Raw genomic sequence first — 22148 nt, forward strand, 5'->3', positions numbered from 1 at the left:
GCTGTGTGTGTGTGTGTGTGTGTGTGTGTACATGCATGTGTGAGACAGCAATTCACTGAATTTTCCATATCCTCTCTCCTGTCCCCAACTAAAAAGCCTGCACGTGTATGCAGCACATGTAGACTATGAGATGGGGCCAGGGCACTGCTTTTGCCCTTTAGTTGCTGGGGATCGAAGCCAGGCAAGCACCCGAATGCTGAGCCACATCCCAGCCTCTAGACGCTTTCTGGAGGACCACAAGAATCATGGCACTGTCTGCTTTGCCACACCCCTATCTGTAGCTTGTGTCACAGCCTGAGTCCCAGACGCAGATTACAGGGTAAAGTCAACGCTAGGAAAGCTTAAGTAACATGCCCAGGGTTATCATACACGCAAGTCTACCTGGCTCTAAAGCCCGCACTTAACCACTGTGGTTGAATAAAAGAATGAGCCATCAACAAGCCAGAATTTCCTTTTGGCACTCAAAGAAATAATAAGCTGGGCAGGCTAGCACATGCCTGAAATGTGAGCTACTCAGGAAGCTGAGGCAGGAGGATTGCAAGTTGGAGGCCCACGGGGTGATTTAATGAGATTGTCCCAAAGTAGAAAATAAAACCAGCTGGGATGTAGCTCAGCAAGGCTACTTGCCTGAGGGAAACCCTTGATTCAATTCCCAACCACCAAGAAGGAAGGAGGAAGCAGAGGCGGGGGAGGAGAGGGGCTGAGGGTGGGAGAAAAAACAATGGAGCAAATATCAGAACTGCATCTAAGAGCTTTCAAGGTTTCAAATCAGAATCTGCCTGGGGTGGGGACCCCATCACTCATCACCCAGAGAGAAGCCAGATCCCACGTCACCGCAGAAAGGGGCACCCCAGAGGTCTTGCCTTCTACACTACGATTTATAACGTCTGAAAAAATGCACATTCAAGAATGAGTCATAAAAATCACTTTGATACCACAGTTCCCAGAAGGTTTTCGTCTACCCTGCCTTTTTGAAACTGTCCAAAGAAAGAGCTTTTGCTTGTCTGTCCTTTTGTTGGTTACCAGTTTAGCGCATTTCTGATACCTACAGGAACAAAAATGAAGGGGGTCAGAACTACCAGTGCCCACCTTTATACCCAGAGGCCACATTCCAAGAGGCCGGACACCTGAGGCCCCTGTCCTATGGAGTTCTGTAGATACAGTATTGTTTCCTAGCCATGCACACTGGTGATATAGATCAATTTCTAAACAAGATAAAGCAAGAAAATAACAACAGTAACCAAGAATAGAATAGAAGTGTTCTAACAACACATTGCTGTAGAGTTATGTGCACATGGCCGTCCCACCCCCCACTCCACTTCCTGGTGCTAATCTCCGGATGATATAAGGGGCTACAGTGCGTCTGGGATGAGATGGAGACACTGGGACACGGTTTCCAGCTGCTGGTGACCTTCTAATGGGCATCAGAAGGCAGACCCCCAAGCCATGATGATGCCCGGTAACTGACAGTGCAGCAGACAGGAAGTATCAATACAGAGGGAGCGCTGGACACAGAGTAAGTCAGAACACCACAACGTACTGATTCGCACACATGCCCCACGCTCACCCTTGTTAGCATGCAGTGTCACCATGGCAACACAGCTCCCTTCCCAGCCTCTGCCCTCCTTGCCACCTTCCTTTCCTGCTCTGGAACTAAAAGGTCTTGGAATCTGTACACTGCAGCTCTCTGACTTGGTATCCTTACCCGGCAAAAGATAATGAGAGTCTGGTTCCAGAGGGCCATGGTATACCTAAACTACAGGACAGGTCTACCTGGGGGCTGTCCAATCCTGCCAACCTGAGCCCAGTCTCTGAGCCTAAGATCCTGTTCCTTGAGTCACACTAGCCTCAGAGAACATGGGAGCTTTGGAATCCATGGCAGCGGAGAAGTCAGCAGAGGCTGTCCCCTAGGGAGAAGAGAGGGTAACTGACTCTCCACGGGACAGCTGGCCCCAAATCACCTGCAAAGTCTTCCCCATCCCCAAAGCAGGCCATGTGGACGGAAGCCAAGAGAACCAAGCTTGTCGAACCATTTTGAACTTCGCTTGTGTTTGTGACTTGACCTCAGACTTCAGTGTACACCAAACAAGGAAATCAGTCTCATAGTTTGGTGCCACACCTTGTTTAAAACCAAAAAAAGAAAAGAAAGTGCTATTAGCACCTACTTAGTTTGCTCTCTCCTGGGTCACCCAGCTTGGCACTGATCAACTGTGGTTATTTCCATGTACTATTTGGTCCCAAAGGGTGAAGCTCTCACACCAGTGAGGACAGTTCCTTAATGTGAAGGCTCTGAAAGCAGCTCAGGTATATTTGCTGATCTGTAAAAGTGGTGAATATCTTTTGATGCTTACTTACCTATCAGGCCCTGTGCTGAGCACTGGAAATGTCACAGTCAACCAGACTGATGCAAGCCTGGGCTAGTTTTTCATATGATGATGTCTCACGGCTAATAGTAAAAGCTAACCCTAATAATAGAGTCGAGGACTTCCAGGCAATGGGTCTGTCTGAACACCTGCATCTACTTCTGTTTCTTTCTGAAACTCCTCTAAAGCAAAGTTGAAGTCTTTCCAGATTTATATTTCACTTTGGTTTTGTTTTTTGAAGGTGTCATAACAAGGACAGGAAGAACAGGACCGGAAGTTCTAGCAACAGATGCTTAGAGACTAGAAAGCAGATGAAGCTGGGCATAGTGGCACTTACCTGTAATCGCAGCATTCAGGAAGCTGAGGCTGTGAGTTCAAGGCCAGGCTGCATTACATAGTGAGATCTTGTCTCAAAAACAAAGAGACAGAGACAGAGAGAGACAGAAAGAGGGAGGGAGGGAGGGAGGGAGAGAGAGAGAGAGAGAGAGAGAGAGAGAGAGAGAGAGAGAGAGAGAGAAACAAGCAAAAGAGTGACAAGAACACAGTCAGCAGCGGGGCAACAGGAGCCACCTAATCTATAGCCCAGAATCAGTGTCACTGGTCACCTCTTCAGGAGAGGGAAAAGAGGACGGAACAAACAGAGTCTTGGTAGAAAGTATTTAATAAAAGCAATCAGGGTCTCCTCTACCTCACAGAACCAGGAAACAACTAAAGATCTGCTGCTGAAGGGAAACAGAGGTCGCTGGCCAGTGGGCCCTACTGAAAATGTTCACCCTTGAGGACAGAGTCCTGGTCCTCTGGCCATTGGAAGCCCAAGACACTGGGCTTCGCCCTCCCGGTAGGAATCTGGGGATGTGAATCCGCAGAATCTCACCAGCCAGAATGCAAAAACCCAAAAGGAGGCCTCAGAATGAACTGTTTCTGCCAGGTCAGCCTGGTGACCCAGCTCCCAGGTTACAGGACACGCATGCTCCTTGAAGCCGGCTCTGCAGAGCTCCACACTGAAAAATAAGCAAACAGAGGAGGATTATGAGACACCTGAGGAAAGTTCCCCACTCAGAGACCAGAGCAGAACCAGAGTGACCTGGAGGCAGCAGAGTCCACAGAGCAAGAAGCTAGGGTAAAAATAACAGCGCCTTATCCTTCTCAAGCACGATAAGGGAAAACACGGCAAAAATGAAGCAAAAATAGAATACTATTTTTCAAACGCCAGAGAACAAGACAGAGACCTTGAAAAGTCAAATGCAATAGCAGGAATAAAGAATTCAGAGTTTAGAAGACAAAGTGAGTCCAGAAAGTAGAAGAAAAATAGCAAAAGGCAGGAAGAGTACGAATGACTATACAATAAATGGCATAATCTAAGATTTCCCAGATCTGAAGAATCCCTGACCGCCCAGGGCAATGAGTAATATTTTAAGTATTATTTTAAAATTTCAATTTCTAATTGTGCATTGCTCATATGTCGAAATACTATTGATTTTTGTATATCAATGTTATATGTCTTGCAATCTTCTAGATTATTTATTCATTTCTAGTAACTTCTTTGTAGATTCCATCAGACTTCCTAATCACTATCTCAACAGTAAAAACTGACAATTTTAGTTCTTTCTGTCCCCGCTGATTATATTTATTTTTCTTACCTTATTGCACTGGTTAAAAACATTTCACACAATATTTAAAAGACGTAAGAAACTTAAAACTTAGGTCGACAGCTTTGTCTTACTCTTGATCTTAGCAGGAAAACACTGCATCTTACAGATTTTTTTGTAGAGGCTGCTTACTAGGTTATAGAAGTTTGTTTCTATTTCTGGTTTGCTAAGGTTTTTAAAATCAAGAATGGATATTGGATTTTATTTTGTCAAATGCTTTTCCTACATCTGTTGAGAAGATTGTATTATCTTTCTCCCTTCCTTCTTTTTTTTTAATTTTGTCTTTTTGGTTTTTGGGTTTCTTGGTTGTTGTGTTCTTTGTTTTGTTTTGTTTTGTTTTGTTTTTTGTGACAGGACTCATTATGCAGTTCAAGCTGGCCTTGAACTCACTTTGTAGCCCAGGCTGGTTTCAAACTTGCAATGAACTCACCTCAACCTCCCAAGTGCTGGGATTCCAGGCATGTGCCACACATCTCGCTATTTATTTTGAGACAAGATCTTGTTTCATTGCCCAGGCTGATCATGGTCTTTTGGATCAAGAATTCTTCCTACTTCAGCCTCCTGAGTAGTTGGAACTAAATGCATGAATCACCACACCCAGATTATGTATTTTCTTTTTAATTTGTTAAAATGCTATACTACAATAATTGATTTTGAATTGTTACACTAATTTTACATTCCTAGGATGAGCTCCACTTGATCACAATATATTAGTATACCCATATACCCATATACATACATATATATATATACATATATATATATATGTACACAAATATATGAACGTACAGAGAGAGGAACAGATAGAGAGCTATAATATATATATATATATATATATGAATTTTATTAGAAAGTTTGTGTTTAGGTTCATGAAGAGTATTGATCTGCAGTTTTTTCTTCTCATAATATCTTTGTCTGATTTTGGTTATCAGGGTAATGCTCGCCTTGTCTAAGGAACTGGAAAGTATTCCCTTCAACTTTCTAGAAATTTTGCATAGAATTGGTTTTATTTCTTCTTTAATGTTTAGTAGTACTCATCTGTAAAGTTTTCTGGGCTAGAGGTTTCTTTTGTGGGAAAGTTTTTAACTACAAATTCAGTTTTCCTTGAGAATCACTATAGGCCTATTCAGGATCTCTTCCCTTGAAATAACTGGTTATAGTTTGTGTCTTTTAAGAATTAATTTATTTCATCTAAGTTATAGACTTTATAGGAATAAATTTTTCATAATATTTTCTTATAGTCTTTTAATATCTGTAACAATTTGTGGTCAAGATGCCTCTTCCTTTCTTGATATAGTAATGTGTTTCTTCTTTCTTTTTCCCCTGATCATCTGGGTGAAGATTGTCAATTTTTATTGATTTTCTTGAAAAAGCCACTTCTGGGTTCATTGATTTTCTTCAATGATTTTCTGTGTTTTAACTGCACACATTTTTCTCTAATTTTATCATTGCCCTCCCGGCTTAACTTGCTTCAGTCAAATATTTTTAATTCATTAAAATGTCTAGGCTATAAAACAAAAATAATACAGCAGTAATTTTTCATCTAATTTTTGCTGTAAAATACAATTTCTCAGCAGGATTAAAAACAACACATCCAGGCATTCTGGGAGCTACCTACCGTGCTCTAGGGACTTCGTGGATACCAAGATCAAACACTGGAGGAGCCGAAGTTCAGGCATTTGCTAAGCTTATGTTCCAACAAGAAGACAGATAACTCGATTTGGTGGTGATAAGTCCTATGCAGAAAAATAAAGCAAGGGGAGGGACAGGGCTGGGCAGGTTGGGCAGGGTTGTTTCTATTTCAGGTGGGGGACAACAGAGGGCGATGCGGTGGAAATGCCTTGGAGAAGACTATTCCAGGCTAAGGCAGCTGCGGGGCAAAGTCTGGGGCCAGCACATGCTTGTCTTGGGCGGGGGGGGGGGGGGGGGGGAATATGTAAATGGGGCCAAGCAGGACACATCTCACAGCCGCTGTCAACTTCCCTTTCAGTTCTAGGCATGGGAGGGAGAATTCTAAGATGCTTCCCCCAAGAGTCCTCCCCTTCCCCCCCCCCAGGAATACCCTCACCCTTGTGCAATCCCAGGACTATGACCACAACAAGTTTCCATCCTAGGATTAGCTTGTGTTACATGGCACAACTGAATAAAAATCAGAAATGGTCCCACTGGCCCTGACCTAATCAAATACACCCTTTAAAGTAGTTTTGTTTGCTGGTTGAAGAAGAAGCCAGAGATGGGAAGCAGGACCGGAGGTACATTGTCCTTGCTGGCTTCCACAAGGAGGGGGATATGTGGTATAGACACAGGTAGCATTTAGCAGCTAACAGCCTGCAAGGAATAGACCCTATGCTTGCAAAGAACTGAATTCTACCTATAAGCAGGATGAGCTCCACAGTGAGTTTTCCTCCAATAGCTTCCAGACAAGACCTAGGGCCAGCTGACACCTTGCTTTCAACCTTGTGACAAACTGAACAGAAAACCCAGACTTCCAGCCTACAGAACAGCATGCTAATCAATAGGTGTTATTTGGAGGTGCTGAGCTTATAGTCATGTGTTATACAGCAATAAAAAAATGACTCAGTATGATAGGAGGCCATAAACAAGTGTAACTCTTTTATTTCCTTTTTTGTGGTACTGGGGATTGAACTCAGGGCCTTTGCACTGAACTACATCCCCAGCTGTTTTTTGAAAAGGGCCGTGCTAAATTATCTGGGCTGGGCTTGAACTTGCCATCTTTCTTTCTTTTTTTTTTTTTTTTTTTTTTTTTTTGGTACCAGGGATTGAACTTACAGCCTTGTGCTTGCCAGGCAAGCATTTATGCTGCTGAGCTAAATCCCCAGCCCAAACTTGCCATCTTTCTACCCAAGCCTTCTAGAGTGCTAGGATTATAGGTGTGTACCACCACACCTGGCAACTGTAACCTTTTAAAAATGAGTTCACTTGAATGTTCCCCCCAGTTTGATAGCAAGCTCCCCAAGACTCCAAACCCAGCAATCTATTGTGTCTTCTACACTAAACCAAGCTAGCTACCTAGAGCACATCCAGGACACATCCCACACACAGGTAGAAAGTTTTGGTCAGAGGCAAAGTACTCAAGGAAATTGCTGGGCCTCTCCTACTGACCAGGACTGCTGATACTCGTATATGTTCTTCAGAAAGAACTGCATTCGGATGTCCCCAGTTTGCCTTCTATCCTGCACTCTTGAGAATGGCTTCACCAACCCAACACGTCAGCGTGGACTTCACTGTGCATCTAAGCATAGCACCCTCAGCCTCCCCTCTGCAGGCACTACCTCCCAGGTCCCTGAGTTGAACACAGATACTCAGCTCCCCGCCCTACCGTCCTCCACAGTGAACCCAGGAAATAAAGTTTTCCAAAATTCTTCCCCAGCGGTCCTGGCTCCTACATTCACACTGCGATCAGCCTTGGACCCCTCCAGCTGCCACCCACACAATGGCAAAGGCTCCTAACAGAGTCCCACGGCCCCTCTCTCTGCCTAAGATTTTCTCCAGTTACCACCACCTCCCTAATCTCATAAAAACAGCACTTGGCACACACCTTCCTCTACAACTTCCACAGGAGAGCTGGGAGCCCCACACCGGGTAGCCCTTGTCGGGCACCTTTGTGGCATCCTTGGCACCCCACATCCCATATGACACTATAGATGGCAATGGTCATGATCATGCAAATATAGTGGCTTTTGTTTTCCTGTTGAGTCATGGAAGACCAGCCTCACTGTCAGTGTCCTGGGCTCTGGAGTCTTAATCAGAAACAGGAGGAAGCTGTGACGGGCACCTACTCTTCTCTGTAAACCTCTGCCCCCCACTTCTCCCCACCCCCTGGGAATCCTGGCCAGTGAGCCTCCCACCCTCCTTTATCAATGTCAGCTGTCAGATTTTTTTTGTTCAGGCTGAGGGGGTCCTTGCCAGGGGTGTTTGCCATTTAATAAGGAGACAGCCTTGAGGGACACAAGTATTCATGGCAGTGTTTCAACTGCCAGTGGGGAGAGTGTGATGTTTGCACAGGAGGGTAGAGCTTGGCTCCTGCATCCCAAACCACACTCCATCCATGTGGCAGGACTGATGTTAACTCAAGTAGAACCCTGAGCACATGTGCTCCCTACAGCTGGGTCCAGGCCGTGGCAGGATCCAGAGGAGGCTGCTGGAAGGAACACCCTACCAGACGATGGAGAGGAAACGGGAGAGATATTGAGTACCCTGGAGATGCTAACAGAATCAAAGAAAGGCCACCAGTGTCCCTTTTCCGCACCCCACAAAAGTCAGGCTGAATAGAAAGCCACCCAGCCTTGAGGCACAAGGAAAGTTGCAGGGTCCTCAGTCATGTTTATGCTCTATCCTCGATAGGAATGGACCTCATTTCCAAAGTACACGAGCGGGTGGCATCGAAGGGGAGGCAGCTTCCTCATCTAGCAGCCCCTGCTGCTCTGTGAGTCCTTCCTCTCTGCTAAGGGGAAGGGGAGGGGGCCACTGTAGGTCTTTTTCCCCTGAGAACTGCAGCTCACAGCTTCCTGGGCTCAAAGAGGGGGAGCCTGAGGTGGGGGTAGGGGTGGAAGAAGGAGAAGGGAGGAAGCTGTGTGCAGCTGGGGGGCTGGACCTCTGGCATCCTGGGGGAGTCTTCCTCCTTAATTGCTTGAGTTCGACAGCTGTTATCACTACGAGAAATTAAAAGGCACCCTGACCCCTGGCCCCACTCCTGCCCTGTGGCTCGCAAGTGCTTTCTCAGCACGTTGCTTGGGGAGGAGCACCCCAAGGAGGGCTCAGAGGAGACTCAGGGACGCCGTGGGCTGGCCGCTCCCAGCCCCCCAGGAAGGAAGCTGGAGCAGGGGAGTGGGAGTGGGCCCTGGACCAGCTTCTCCCCTCCTCCTGCTACCGTAGGCCTCTGGGATTATGGATGGTCCTGATTTTATAGATCCGGCCTCGAAATCTACACAGCTCTCCTGGGACTCATCAGACTTCAGGCCCAGATTTGAGGTTTGGGAAACAGGATCCCGGGGATTGCAGATTAAAGAACTCCCCACGGCTGCTCTACACCCACCAAGCTACTAAACAAAATGCAGAGAAACTGAAGAGGGGATGAGGTGGTAGCCACAACCCAAAGCATTTCAGTTAGCTGGTGGAAAAGCTTCCCACTGCCCCCTGTCCTGCCCTCTGAGGGTAAGGAAGCTCTGCTCCCTGCAGTCCTGACAGGAGTCTGTGTGATGTGGCCCCTGCCCACCTCCTCAACCCCTCTCCTACCCACCAGGCTGGAGGGCTGGCCCAAAGCTCACCCTCAGAATTGACTTCCGCCATGGCACACATGCACTGCTCCTTCCCATCACCCCTTCCTTAGGGTCACTGAATATTCAAAATATTCAAAATACCGTGTTGTAACATGTCTCCTTCCCACTGTACACACACACACACACACACACACACACACATGAGTCTATGCAGTGCAGTGCCTCTTGCTAAACCTCATACCCAGATAAGGGGCAGTTCCCCCAGTGAACTGTAGTTCTCTCCCCTTATTTTACAGTGCTGTAGTGAACACCGTTGCTCCCACTTTTGAGGCACAGATTAGCAGAGGTTCGCTATCATCCTCTCAAACCTCTGTGAGGTTTCATTTCTAGTTTTCACTTCACTAAATTTGGTTGCTTTCACAGATTTTTCTCAAATGACAGACACCTGTCTGTCATGCCACCACTGTCTTTTGGAGCTCAATAAAAAGTTTTTCAGTGTTAAAATAGGGTTTCCCAGCTCAAAATAGTTGGAGATCTCTATATAAATGCACGTCCCCACCCTCCCCATCCTATGCAGTCCCCACAGTTGGTCCTCCATCCGGCTAGGTTCAGCTAAATTCATTTTCACATGAGTCAGATAGGTTCACATGAGAGCAGGTAAATGACGCAGGTCTCCGCTTGGCAGCAGTGTCAACAAGGGGAGCTTGGAGTCCAGCCCGGAGAGTGTCATGGGCTGTCCCTGCCTACAGACAAGGAGGGTTCCTCCAGAGCCAAATGTCTAACACATACACCCACCCCCAGCAGCCCAGTGCTCAGGGAGCCTGACCCAGCTGCGTGTACATGAGTCAGCCTTACGTAAGCTGCACCTACCCCCCAGGAGGCACAGGGACAAATGTCAGCAGCCAGGATTATGGGTGTGAGTTTAATTGGGGGTACCTGACTTAGCAAGACTGTTTTAAAAATAACCATACTCAAAAGGAAGCTTGGGCAGGAGGCGTGTGTGTGCCCGGCCTGCGGAGGGGCTGTCAGATAATTAAGAGATGTTATGAGAGCTTCCGAATTAATGGGTAGTGGAGAGGGCCTCTCCCACCCCAGGGCCACCCTTGCTCCCCAGCAGTTCCCACCACCCCTGTCACACTGCTCCCAAACGTCCTCAGGAGGGACCCTCTTCCCAGATGGCACTGCTTTGCACACAAGGCGTGACCCTATCCAAAGACGTCCCTCCAGGGCCCCTGACCCAGCTCCCTTCCTCACCTCCCCAGCAGCTTTGGGGACACCTTGGTGCTTCTGATCCCTACAGTCCCCAGGCCTTCCTCCCCTAACAAGCCCAGGGCGCTAGAGTGACCGCCATCTGCATGTCCTCAGCAATCAATCCTCCCCTAGCCATCTCAGGCGGAGGGCAACTGCTGAGTCAGGATATTCCTCACATTCCCTCCCTCTCCCCTGCTGGTCCAAATGCTGCAAGCTCTGTCTCAGAGTGGCCACTCCCTACATGCTGACCACCATCCTGGGACCTGCTCCTTCCATACAGCCCTGAGTAATGATCCAGGGAGGACCTGTGACACACTGCCATCGCATGGCTTCATCTCCCTCACTCATTCACAGCTCATGTCCCCCAGCCACGACAGGGACAGAACAGGGAAGGGATACACATACATAGCCAGCCGCACGCACAGAGGAGGGCCTCGACTTGCAGCCCCGGGAACCCTTTCTGAAGGGAGAATTTGCCTGCCCTTAAGGAGCTCGTGGTCTGGCAGAGGAGACCACCCCCCAAGAAGGGTGGGCAAGGGGAAGGAGGCTGCAGTCTCTCACTAGTGCACACTCAACTACAAAGTAGACAGATCCAAGGTGGAAGGCAAAGCTACACACGAACTGGGAGGGGGAAGAAGCCCGGAGAGGCTTGCAGGATGGGGTCGAGATGGGAGAAGAAGGCTTCCTGCAGGAGGGCTGGTGGGACAGAGGACTTTTGGAGACCTGGGAGGGTGAACTACAAGGGAAGGACCAGGGTTGAGGAACTAACTGCCAAGTCCAGCTAAGCCAGGATAATCCTGGACAGGACACCAGAGGGCCAGGCCACTGTGCCAGCTGTGACATCACTGTCCAGGATGGCATTGGCCCAGGCTTGTGCTTCTGGGTAGCAGACCCCTCTTTGCTAGTGTGAGGCCTGGCCTAGGGACTCCCCAGTGTTGCCTCATATTAGTGTCTGACCTGTGCAACAGTACTGGCCCCAGGAACACAGATTCTGTGGGCCCTGGCGCCCCACCTCCAGATTCCTGGAAGCTGCATGCAGAAGGGGGCTCAGGAGAGAGACTGGCTCCCAGCACGCAGGTTCCTGACCTGGCATTTGGCAGCCTGCAGAGCCCCCACACTGCTGCAGAAGGCCTCACCTCTTGGAGAGCTCTGCGGTATTTCACAACTGTATGTGCTCCATGGAGCCTGTTCTTGGAAAGCTGGGGACAGGACAGCTCAGTCCCGAGTGCTGGAGAGGCTGTGGCCCCTCACATTGAACATAAACAACCACAGGGAGGCCAGAGTTGGGGGGGCTTGCCACACAACCCACTGAAGCAGGCTGGGGTGGGGGCAAGAAGAGTACAGAGTGGCAGGGGAGGACATGGAGGGCTGAGAGGGGTCGGAGGACAAAGCCACCCCTGGTATCCGTCATGGTGTCTGGTTCCCCACTGGTAGGTCAAGCAGATGAAATATTCATGGCAAAGGTCAGTGTGGCAGCATCCTTGGGCCATGTGAAATGTCCTCTCACAACTGGGGACACAGAGGCCAGCAAGGGTCCAAGTAGAGGGCAGAACTGTGATTGAACCTGCCCCCAGCCTAGAGAATGCCAATCAGAAACTGTGTTCTAGAACAGGGGTTGGAGACCACTTTGTAAGGCACGAGAAGACAGAGGTTTTACCCATCATGGGACAAGCAGAGACAGGCAAAGGTCCCTACCAGGGGAAAGAGAAGGAACAGTCCTACACCTGGAAAGAAGCCTTTGGCGGAGGATCCTGCCCAGTCCTTCTTTGATGTCCCAATTCCAATGTCTGAGCCCAGATGCTCCCAAAGATCAGGGACGAGGTCAGGGCTGGAGATGGCTATTGGAGGAGGGGACTTAGTGACTGTGATGACACACTGGATGGATGGATGGATGGATGGATGGATGGATGGATGGATGGGTCAAGGGCTTTCCCAGGAGACTGACAAACATAGCCTTTGGGTCAGTTCCCCTGCAATCCCTCCAACACCATAGATTTCATCCTCAGGATGCTTCCTCCAACCTGCCTCAGGGACTTTCCTTATCTTCCTCCTGTAGCCACTAGGCTCTCGAAGACCTTCGCCTTAGAACCATGGGGGACACAAAGGCCTCCCACGTACATACAAAATTCTTGCGCCTATGATGGCAATAAAAGCGATCATCATGACATCTGCAAGGTGCCAGGCCCTGGGCTTTGAGCTCACTGTGTCTAATGTCATGAACTCAAGAACTCTTCTCAGTAACCAAACTCTTCTAAGTAAACACCATTCAATGCAGAAAAAAACATTTATCTAAGAGAAATGTTGACGGAGATGGTTTCAACTTTATTTTGGTTCTCTGACACATATTTTTCACATTTTAACATCTCTGAAATTAGAACATGCCTTGCAATCAATAACCAGAAGGCATTGGGTCACAGTTTAATTAGCAGTGCACTCTCTTCCTGGCAGCACGTAGCTGAGTTGCATGTCACACACCGGATGAAATGTGGTGGTTTATGTGCAGGGTCTGTGAGACAAACCACTGCCTGTTTCAGCCAACAGTGGTACATACCAGGTGTGGATCTCAGACTCTAAGTGTGTTTGAGGGCCCAGAGCCTGGGCCTCAGCCCATCATGCTGGAAGTTACAGGAGAGTAGGGCTGTCCTTCCTCCTCAGGGCTCCCAACAACCCCCAACTAATAGCTCCAGCCCAAGAGGCCTGGGGGATAAGAGGACAGGGCAGGGACAGAAAGTGGACCCTCTCCAACCGTGCAGCGCAGAAAGAAAGGCCCAGAGAAGCTGTGCTAAGTAGGGCGGGGCAGAATAGCGGTGAAAGGGAAGGAATGATTGCTCCACACTTCTCCAGGAACCCCGAGCCGATGGAAACCGAGAAGCTGCAGCACCAGGTCATAGGCACCAGGAGATAATCACAAATGCATGCAGAAAACTGTGACCTCAGCCTCCTCCAGCCCCTGCTGGGTACTGGCCTTGACTGCCCCGTGCTAGCCTCAGGTGCTGAGGCAGGGAAGTGACCAACGCCACTACACAGCAGGGGACACTGAGGCTCTGCCTTCGGGCATCTCTCAGCAGGGGATCTCCGGGGTGGTGAGGGGCAAGAGGAAGGGAGAAGTGGCTCTTGCCAGGGACTCTCCCACTCCTAAGAGCATTGCACCCCCTCCTCCACTTCTCTCTCTTTTCCTGTCTTCTCTCCACAATCCCACACTTCCCAGAACACCAACCCAGTAGTCCTTATGGCCCACAGATGCCTGCTGGACACTGCAACAGATGCTTGCAAGCAACAGGTTTGGGACATGGAGACCTGGGAGCAGAGGCCCCTGCAGCTGCAGTGGGGGATGGAGGATTAGGGTCTAATGAGGACCAGGGCTGGGACTTAGGGGTTAGGCAAGCAAGCTTTCATCTCAGCCTGGGTGGGGGAGGGGCTTCCAAGCCTGCTCCTCAGCACAGCCAGCTGGGGTACAGGACAAGCCAATGGCTGTCCTCCTGCCATGGCCCTGCAGGACTCACTAGCCAGGCCCAGCCAGAGCCTCACTAAGATCCCCCATGGGCTAGGGGCCTTGCAGCCAGTGTCCCCCCTGCCCTCTCACTGCAGGTGACTTTTAAGGGGACCCTAAAAGGAGCAAGATGTGGGCCAACAATCAACCCAGGGCTCCTGATCCCCAAAATGCTAGGAACAGCATTAAGTCACATAAGTTCTGTATGGGGAAACTGAGGCTAACCAAAGCTGCAGTGGGAGCTGCTGCACAGAGGTGCAGCACGCACTGGCACTTTGTGGACCACATCCGGTACAAAGGCATGTTCCGTCTGGCCCACCACGCCGGCCTGCGCAGCGTCCTTGGGCGGGTGCAGCCCATTGCTGCAGCCAGAAAGTAAACAGTGAGGCCTGGGAGTGAAGGGGAGGGTCAGAGTCTTAAATTCCAAAATTGCACAGCCACAGGGAGGCTGAGCTGGACCCACCCCACCCCCCAGTCCCAGCCACCTCCCTGGCCCTCAGTCACCTGCTTGGGCCTGTTAGGCATTTAAGGACCCGGAACAGAGCCCCCCTCAGCATCAGGCAGCCCTGGAAGGCGCTTGAGGTCTGGATACAAAGGGCTTTGAGCTATGGTCCGAAAGATGCGGGCTCCTCAAGGGCAGCCCCTCCCCCCCCAGCTGTCATCTGAGATCTTGTGCACACTCACACACACACACACACACACACACATATGACACCACACACACACACACACTCACAGTGGGGCAGAGGGTAGTTTACATTGGCCCCAAGTGAGCCTTGGGGACCTGAGAGTCTTCTTTGCAATCACTGGCACAGCCTGGGCCTTTACATGTGCACATGCACACACATACCCATGCACACACTGTTCCCACACCCACTCCACATCAGCCCTGCCCCAGTGCCCCGTCTGTTTAAGAAGGGACCCGCAAAGTAGTCCCACTGGCAGAGGTATCCCCAAGTCCCAGGGCCCCCCAACCCACAGAGCTCTTCAGAGCTGGTGTGAGGGGCAGGGAGAGGGCCCAGCAGGATTTAGGACTGGAATTTCCCTCTGGTGGGCGGGGCTGGTCAGGTGAGCCAGGTGACCCAGAGGAGGCTAAGTGGAAAAATTTGGTCTGTCCCAGCCCCTTCCCCCAGTGACTCAGGCTCACAGTGTTGGTGAGTCTGGGGAGGGGACCAGACAGGAACCCACAGGAAAAATTTTCCCTTGTCTCTCTGGCTCTGCCAACTGCCCAGCTCACCTCCCCCTCCCCCCACCATTAAACACACATCCTGCCCAGTCTCACGCTGCTCACCGCAGCCGCTGTCTGTCCCCGGGCCCAGGACCCTCCTTGCTGACCGGACCAGCAGCTGGCCAGGTCAGCAGCTGGCCAGCCTGATCTTAAGTTTTCCCCATATCCAGGCAGCTGTGGGTTGGGGGGAGGGGGTGGAGAAAGGCATCTCTGACAAAGCCACTGTGGCCAGGGGAGAGTGGCCAAGTTTAGAAAATAAAAACACAAGACACCCATGCTCCAAGCAACATTTGAAACATATTTAGACTTAAAAAAAAATCTCTGTTTATTCTGACTATGCAGAAGGGAGTCCCAGACTCTGAAGCTCAGGTCTAACTAGGACTCCTGTCTTTGTCCGGCCATCTCTGTAAGACACAGGGCTGAAGACAGGAAATACCCATGACACTGCTGCTACCCAGCACCTCTGTCACCCAGGAGCTCCCTGCACCTCCGTCACTCCCACACACAGGCCTCACGGTGCCTCCTTTCTTTTGGGCCTCTTGAGACCTTCTCAGCGCCCTGGTGCGGGGCTCTTTCTCCTACAGAGTCCAGCGACCCACATACTATGCCCACAGGGAGCCAGCAGGTGTAAGGAGGACCATGTTGTAGAGTGCAGGTGTGGGTCTGAGGACACCCAGCCTGAGCCTGCAGCTCCTAGCTGGATGGTTGTGGAAGGAAGGACTCACCATGCACAAGGACCTCTTAGATACCCCATATTGCAGTTGTATCCTCTGGAGTTTCTGCCCAATCTGCCTTTACCCAGGGCCTGGCTGAATCAATCTCTCTCTCTCTCTCTCTCTCTCTCTCTCTCTCTCTCTCTCTCTTTCTCCTTCATGATCTTGTACTATTCCCCACCAGTGAACTATGCCTGCCCAGGGATGACCCCAGGCAGATAACCATCAGCCCTCTTGTCCTCCACCCATGGGTGCCCCATGACACGCAGTTTGTGGGAGACAGAGGGAGCAAGGACAGGACAAAGAAACGAGAGAAGGAAGAGCATGGGACCACAGGACTTCCCAAAGGAGATACCTTGACCCCTCACATGTCCAGCAGGTGACCCCATCAACTGCCCCAGCCAACCCCCAGGGCAGGGCAGGGCTCCAAAATGTGTCTCCATGACTCACATGAAGTCATACAGTGCACACAAGGTGGGGGCCAGCAGGGCTGAGGGATCCAGAGTACACTCAGGACTTCCCAGTCTCCCTACATTGCCCCTGTAGCCCTGATTGGTGATGCCACCAGCTCTGTCACTTGAGGCTGCCATGACAACTCACAGGCGAGCGTCCCCAGCAGACCAAGACAAGAGGGCTGGGAAATTGGTTCCTGCAAAGGGGTCTCTTCTATTTCCTGCTGGTTTCTTGGTGTATGAGGAGAAGGGGAAAGAGGGGAAGGGAAGGAAAGAGGGGAGAAGAGGGAAAGGAGGGAGGGAAGGGAATAGAAGAGGAGAGGAGAGAAGAGGGGAAGAGAGGAGGGGAGAGGAGAGGGGAGGGGAGGGGAGAGGAGAGGGGAGGGGAGGGGAGAGGAAGGGAGGGGAGGGAGGGGCGGGGAGAAAAGCCAAAAGTAAAGAAAAGGGAAAGAGAAGAACAAAGAGAGCTCTTGTATGATCCTCTAAGGGCACTAACTTCCCGGTGGGGACACCATCCTCATAATGCAATAATCACCTCCTAAGGCCCCACCCCCAGTCCATCACGTTGAGATGGGGCTCCACTTCTGAACCTGAGAGATGCTCGCAGTCTGCAGTGCTGGCCACAGGACCCAGGGCTGCAGCAGCTAGGCCTCCCACTTCTGGGCACAGCAACATAAGTGGATGCAGGAAGAGAAGTAGCTCTTGGACCTGCAGGACCTGCTGCACTCCAGGGCCCTAGAGTCTGTCCAGGGCTCTCCCCTTAGGAATCCCGACTGTCAGCCCCCTGGTCCTCCAGGTGCATGGACACCCCTTGCCTAAAACAATCTGGTGCCAGCAGAAGTCACGTGTCAGAACTCTGCCAGGTTCCAGGGCGCCTTCCCTCCCCTGCCCCAGCAGCAAAGCTGGGTGCTTCTTGGGAGGAACAAGAGAAGAGAAGTCCCACCAGGTCCCCAGAATCACAGCTGGAAGTCTGGAGACCCTGCTGGACATCCCTGGACAGACAGATAAGAAAACTGAAGCTATGGGATAGGAAAAAAGAAGGGGACATCCCAAGCTCTCGGTTCAAGTTTTAGCTCAGCTACTGTGTGACCCCAGGCAAGCACCTTCCCTTCTAGGACTCAGCCCAGTGCCCTGTTCCCGGACTCCAGTCCCACCAGGGACAGCCTCCTGGGCTCCTCTCCAATTCCCCTGCAGCCCCCACTGTCCAGGGCCTAGGGACTGCTGGGCTGGGGCTAGGGCTGTTCAGAGGGGAGGAGAAGGAGGGGAGGAGACAGTGTCACCCCAGGGAGGGGCATCAGGGAAGGGAAACTGTGTGTCCCCAGCTTGTCCAGGCCTGTCCCTTGCATCCGGGGATGGGTATGAGTGACTGTCAGCTGGGGAAGGGGCCAACGGGGAGCAGCTGGGGAGGGGCAGGGAACCCCCGTCCAGACTTGCTGAGGCAGCCAGGTGCAGCTGTTTCCGGCTGATGAAAAAGCCCTGATTGATACGGCGGTGGGGAGTGACATGAACCCTAAATCCCAGCCTTCCCATCCTCCAACCTGGTCATGCCCAGAGGCCACTGCAGGCATAAGCAACAGCCCAGAAGAGCAGTGGGGCTTCTGCTAGCACTGGAGACGGTGTCCCAGGCCAAGGCAGGAGGGGTGCCTGTCCAATCTCCCTCACTCCAGCTCTGCAGGGACCCAGGGAGGTGACAGGGAGAGGTTCGAGGGCCTTGTCACAGACACACACACACACGCACACAGGTGCACAGGAACACACTCACATCCACTTAGCAAGGAGTGTGTCGTGAGCCGAGCCTTCACCTTACATACCCTCCAATCCTCTGCCTGTGCCGGGCCCATATGGTAATCGCTGACATTCCAGGAGTGTGCAGGGTGTGCCAGGCACCCTTCTAACGCCTGTGCCCGCTCTGCCTCGGCCTTGCCACGGCCCTCTGGGGTACACATCGTTACCTCCACCTTCTAGATGAGGGTTTTGGGCCCGGAGTGGGTCAGGAACTTTCCAGCAGTCATACCTGAGGTTGAAACCACCGTGCCATCCTGGCCAAAAGGAATTCTGGGGAGGAGGGAGCCAGAGCTGACATGGAGCCAATTGGTAAATAAACCATGACCTTCCGGGTGGAAAAGACTCCAAACAGAGGAGTGCAAGGTACCACACAGGTCCTCAGAGGAGGGGCACAGGGCCAGCCTGGAAAGGGAGAGCTAGGACAATAATCACGTGAATTGGAATTGAGGAACTTGTGGGCTTTCCGAGTTGAGATTATTTTGTTTTGGTTTTTCCTTTTTTACTATGATAAGATGCTCATATCATAAATGTGCCATTTGCTACAGCCTGACCTTGAATGTCCCCCAAGGGCCCACTTGCTAAAGGTTCTGTGACCTGCCCAGCTAACTAATGGGGGGAGGGGGGCCTGTGGAAGAAGCCCAGGTCACTGGGGACGACCCTTGAAGGGGACACTGGGACCCTAGCTGTGTCCTCTCCCCTGCGGCTTCCTGGACCCCATAAGTTGAACAGACTTCCTCTGTTGTATTCCCACCACAATGTATTTTGTCACCCCAGGCTCAAAGCAAAAAATGTCAAGTAACCGTGGGCTAACACCTCTGAAATGGTGTGCTGATTGTCTCAGGTATCTTGTTCCTATGACAGAAAGCAGACTAACACAACATTTTAACTGTGTGTGCGTGTGTGTGTGCATGTGTGTGTGTTGCTGAGGACTGAACCTATGATCTTCCCACTGAACTACATCTCCAGCCCTTTTTGTGGCCCGGACTGGCCTGGAACTTGTGATCTTCGTACCTCAGCCTCCTATGTAGTTGAGATTACAGGTGTGGGGCCATGCCCAGATCCCTGTTTTCTTCTAAAAATTTTAAACTTTTAACCCTTAAATTGTCTGGATCTTTGACCCATTTTGAGGTAATTTTTATTTATAGTGTAAGGTAAGATCATGGCATCTAAAAACAGATTATTTTACTTCTTCCTTTCTGAGTTGGATTAACAGTGTTTCTTTTTTTTTTTTTTTTTTTTTTTTTTTTTTTTTGTCTTTTTCCTTTTAATCGGTACCGGGCAGTGTTTCTTTTTCTTACTTAATTGCACTGGTTACCATTTCTATTACTATGTTAATGGAAGCAACAGAAAGCCATGCCAGTAGAGGGGAACTTTCAGCCCCCCACTACTGATAATGCTAGCTGTGGGTTTTTCTTATATGGTTTTTGGCAAGCTGAGGAATTCTGCTTATTATTTATATCACAATTTTTAAAATGCTCTTTAATGCATCATCTGAGACGATCACGTGGGTTTTTCCCTTTTTATTCTGTTAACGTGATGGATTACATTGGCTGAACTGCTCTTGCATTCTGAGGATCAGCCTCACTTGCTTCCACTGTATGACCCTCTTACTATGCCACTGAATTTAGTTTGCTATTGTTTGGTGAAGATTTTCTTACCCAAGAAAGCCCTGCACTCTTCTCTTCTTGTGGTGTCTGTGTCCAGTTTTGATATCAGTATGATACTCATAGAATGAGTTTGAAATGTTCCCTCCTCTCCAGTATTCTGGAAGAGTTTGAGAAGGACTAAGTTTTGAAGTGAAAACATCTCATTTTGGATGTTTTTTGGAGGCAGGGAAACTTTTGATTACTAATCTAATGTCTCCACTTGTTACAGGTGCATTCAGATTTCCTGACTCTTTTTTTTTTTTTTGTCTTTTTCCTTTTTATCAGTACTGGGAATCAAACTCACGACTGAGACTGCCTGCTTGCAAGGCAGGCGCTTATGCCACTGAGCTAAATCCCCAGCCCCCGACTTCCTGACTCTTTTAAAATTGATTTTAGGAGTGTATATATCCGGGTTTCACCTAGGCTAGGCTTGCTGGCATATAATGGCTCATAGTATCCGCCTATAGTGGTTTCCATGACTATAAAACCACTTAAGAATATGAATTCTCGGGGCTAGGGATTTAGCTCAGTGGCATAAGCGCTTGCCTTGCAAGCAAGCAGTCGTGAGTTCGATCCCTGGTACCGATAAAAAGCAAAAAGACAAAAAAAAAAAAAAAAAAAAAGAATATGAATTCTGCCAGGCATGGTGACACACTCCTGTAATCCTAGCACTCGAGAGGCTGAGGCAGGAGGATTGTTGCAAGTTCAAGACCAGCCTGGGCTACAAAGTAAGCCTAAGGCCAGTCTGAACTGCATAACAAGATCCTGTCTCTAAATAAATAAATGTGAATTCCAAGTATTTTACAATTTTTTTATTTTTCTCTATTACTGATTTCTAGTTTCATCCTACTGTAACTGGAACTATACTTTTAGTCTTTTAAAACTTTAAGGATGGAAAAAAAAAACACCTTAAGGTTGGGCTGGGGAGTTAGCTCAGTGGCATAAGTACGTGCCTGGCAAGTACAAGGTTGTGAGTTCGATCCCTGGTACCAAAAAAAAAAAAAACCTTAGGGTTTATTTTTGGTCTTAAAATTTATTTTGCACAGCAATAACATAGTCCCCTAACTTTTTTTTTTTTTTGAGACAGTGACTCAATAGGTAGTTTAAGCTGGCTTTAAACTATGTAGCCCAGGCTGGCCTCAAACTTGTAGCCATCCTCCTGCCCCAGCTTCCCAAATACTGGGATTACCTGTGTGCACCACAGATGTGCCTGGCAACTCTCTTCTTGATTACTGTCTGTACCATCTTTTTCCATCACTTTAAGTCTGTTTATACCCTTATAGCTAAAATGAATATTTCAAAGACAATGTATCATTTTTAGTACAATCTGCCAGTGTCTCTCTACAACAGGAGATTTTAATTCATTTCTATTTATATGACTGTTGACAAAGGATAAGTTACTGGTATTTAGTTCTTTTTGTGTTTTCTTTTTTTTTCCTGAATCCTTCCACTACATGTCTTTTTAATTGACTTAATCTTATGCTAGAGTACCATTTTAATTCACTTCCTCTTTCTTTTTTTGGTATATTTTTAAGGGCTTTTTTTTTTTCTTTAGTGGTTACCATAGGATTACAATTATCACATTACATTTGTAAGAATCTACTTTTAAATAACTTCAGCTTAGTTTCAATAATATAAAAAACACTGCTCCCTTACATACTCATCCCCCTACACCCTTCTTTCAATTATTATTTTATTATTAATATTATTATTATTAGTTTGAGACAGGGTCTCATTATGTCATTAAGTTGCCCAGCCCAGGCTTGAAATCCTTCTGCCTCAGCTTCCCACAGTGCTTAGATTACAGGCATGTGCCACTATGCCCAACTTGGAGTTAAATGTTCTTAAATCTGATTGAGGGAGGACAGCTTTACGATGCTGGGGATCAAACCCAGAACCCCATCTGTGCTAACCAAGCACAGTCACTGAGTTGCACCCCAGCCTTGCAACTGAGTTTTGAAAAGCAAAGAATTACCTCTACCAATGACTTAATTCATAGGTGGAAAATATCCAAAATATTTCATTAAGGGAGAAAAAGAAAAGGTAGGTTACCAAGTAGTATGAATAACCTTATTTTTGTAAATATGAATGTATTTATACATATTTAAAGATACAAATGTATATGCACACAGAAAAACACGTATGATTATAATCATGGTGTTTTAATAGTGGTTTTCTCCAGCTGCTGAAATTATGGGAGAAGCAAACATTTCCCTGGTTTTTTTCCTCGTGGCTTCTGCATTGTTTGAATTATCTACGATGAGTGTGCTTTACTTTTATAACCCACAAAGGCAATCACGCCTCTTCTCTACTGCAGAGTCCAATGACTAA

General features: G+C 49.0%; 1 long non-coding RNA gene across 1 annotated transcript in view; it reads right to left on the reverse strand.

The window, feature by feature from the left end:
- Positions 1–3006: 3006 nt before the first annotated feature.
- LOC106028498 (uncharacterized) overlaps positions 3007–22148 on the reverse strand; it is a 30770-nt gene continuing 11628 nt past the window's right edge. Inside the window, exons 2-3 of the long non-coding RNA XR_001202115.2 lie at positions 5631–5748; positions 3007–3364 (exon numbers count right to left, since the gene is read on the reverse strand). This is a non-coding gene — a long non-coding RNA (uncharacterized LOC106028498). The remainder of the gene's footprint in view (positions 3365–5630; positions 5749–22148) is intronic.

Source organism: Cavia porcellus, unplaced genomic scaffold, assembly GCF_034190915.1.
Source record: "Cavia porcellus strain 051 isolate PalLab524CR breed Dunkin Hartley unplaced genomic scaffold, mCavPor4.1 scaffold_28, whole genome shotgun sequence".
NCBI lineage: Eukaryota > Metazoa > Chordata > Mammalia > Rodentia > Caviidae > Cavia > Cavia porcellus.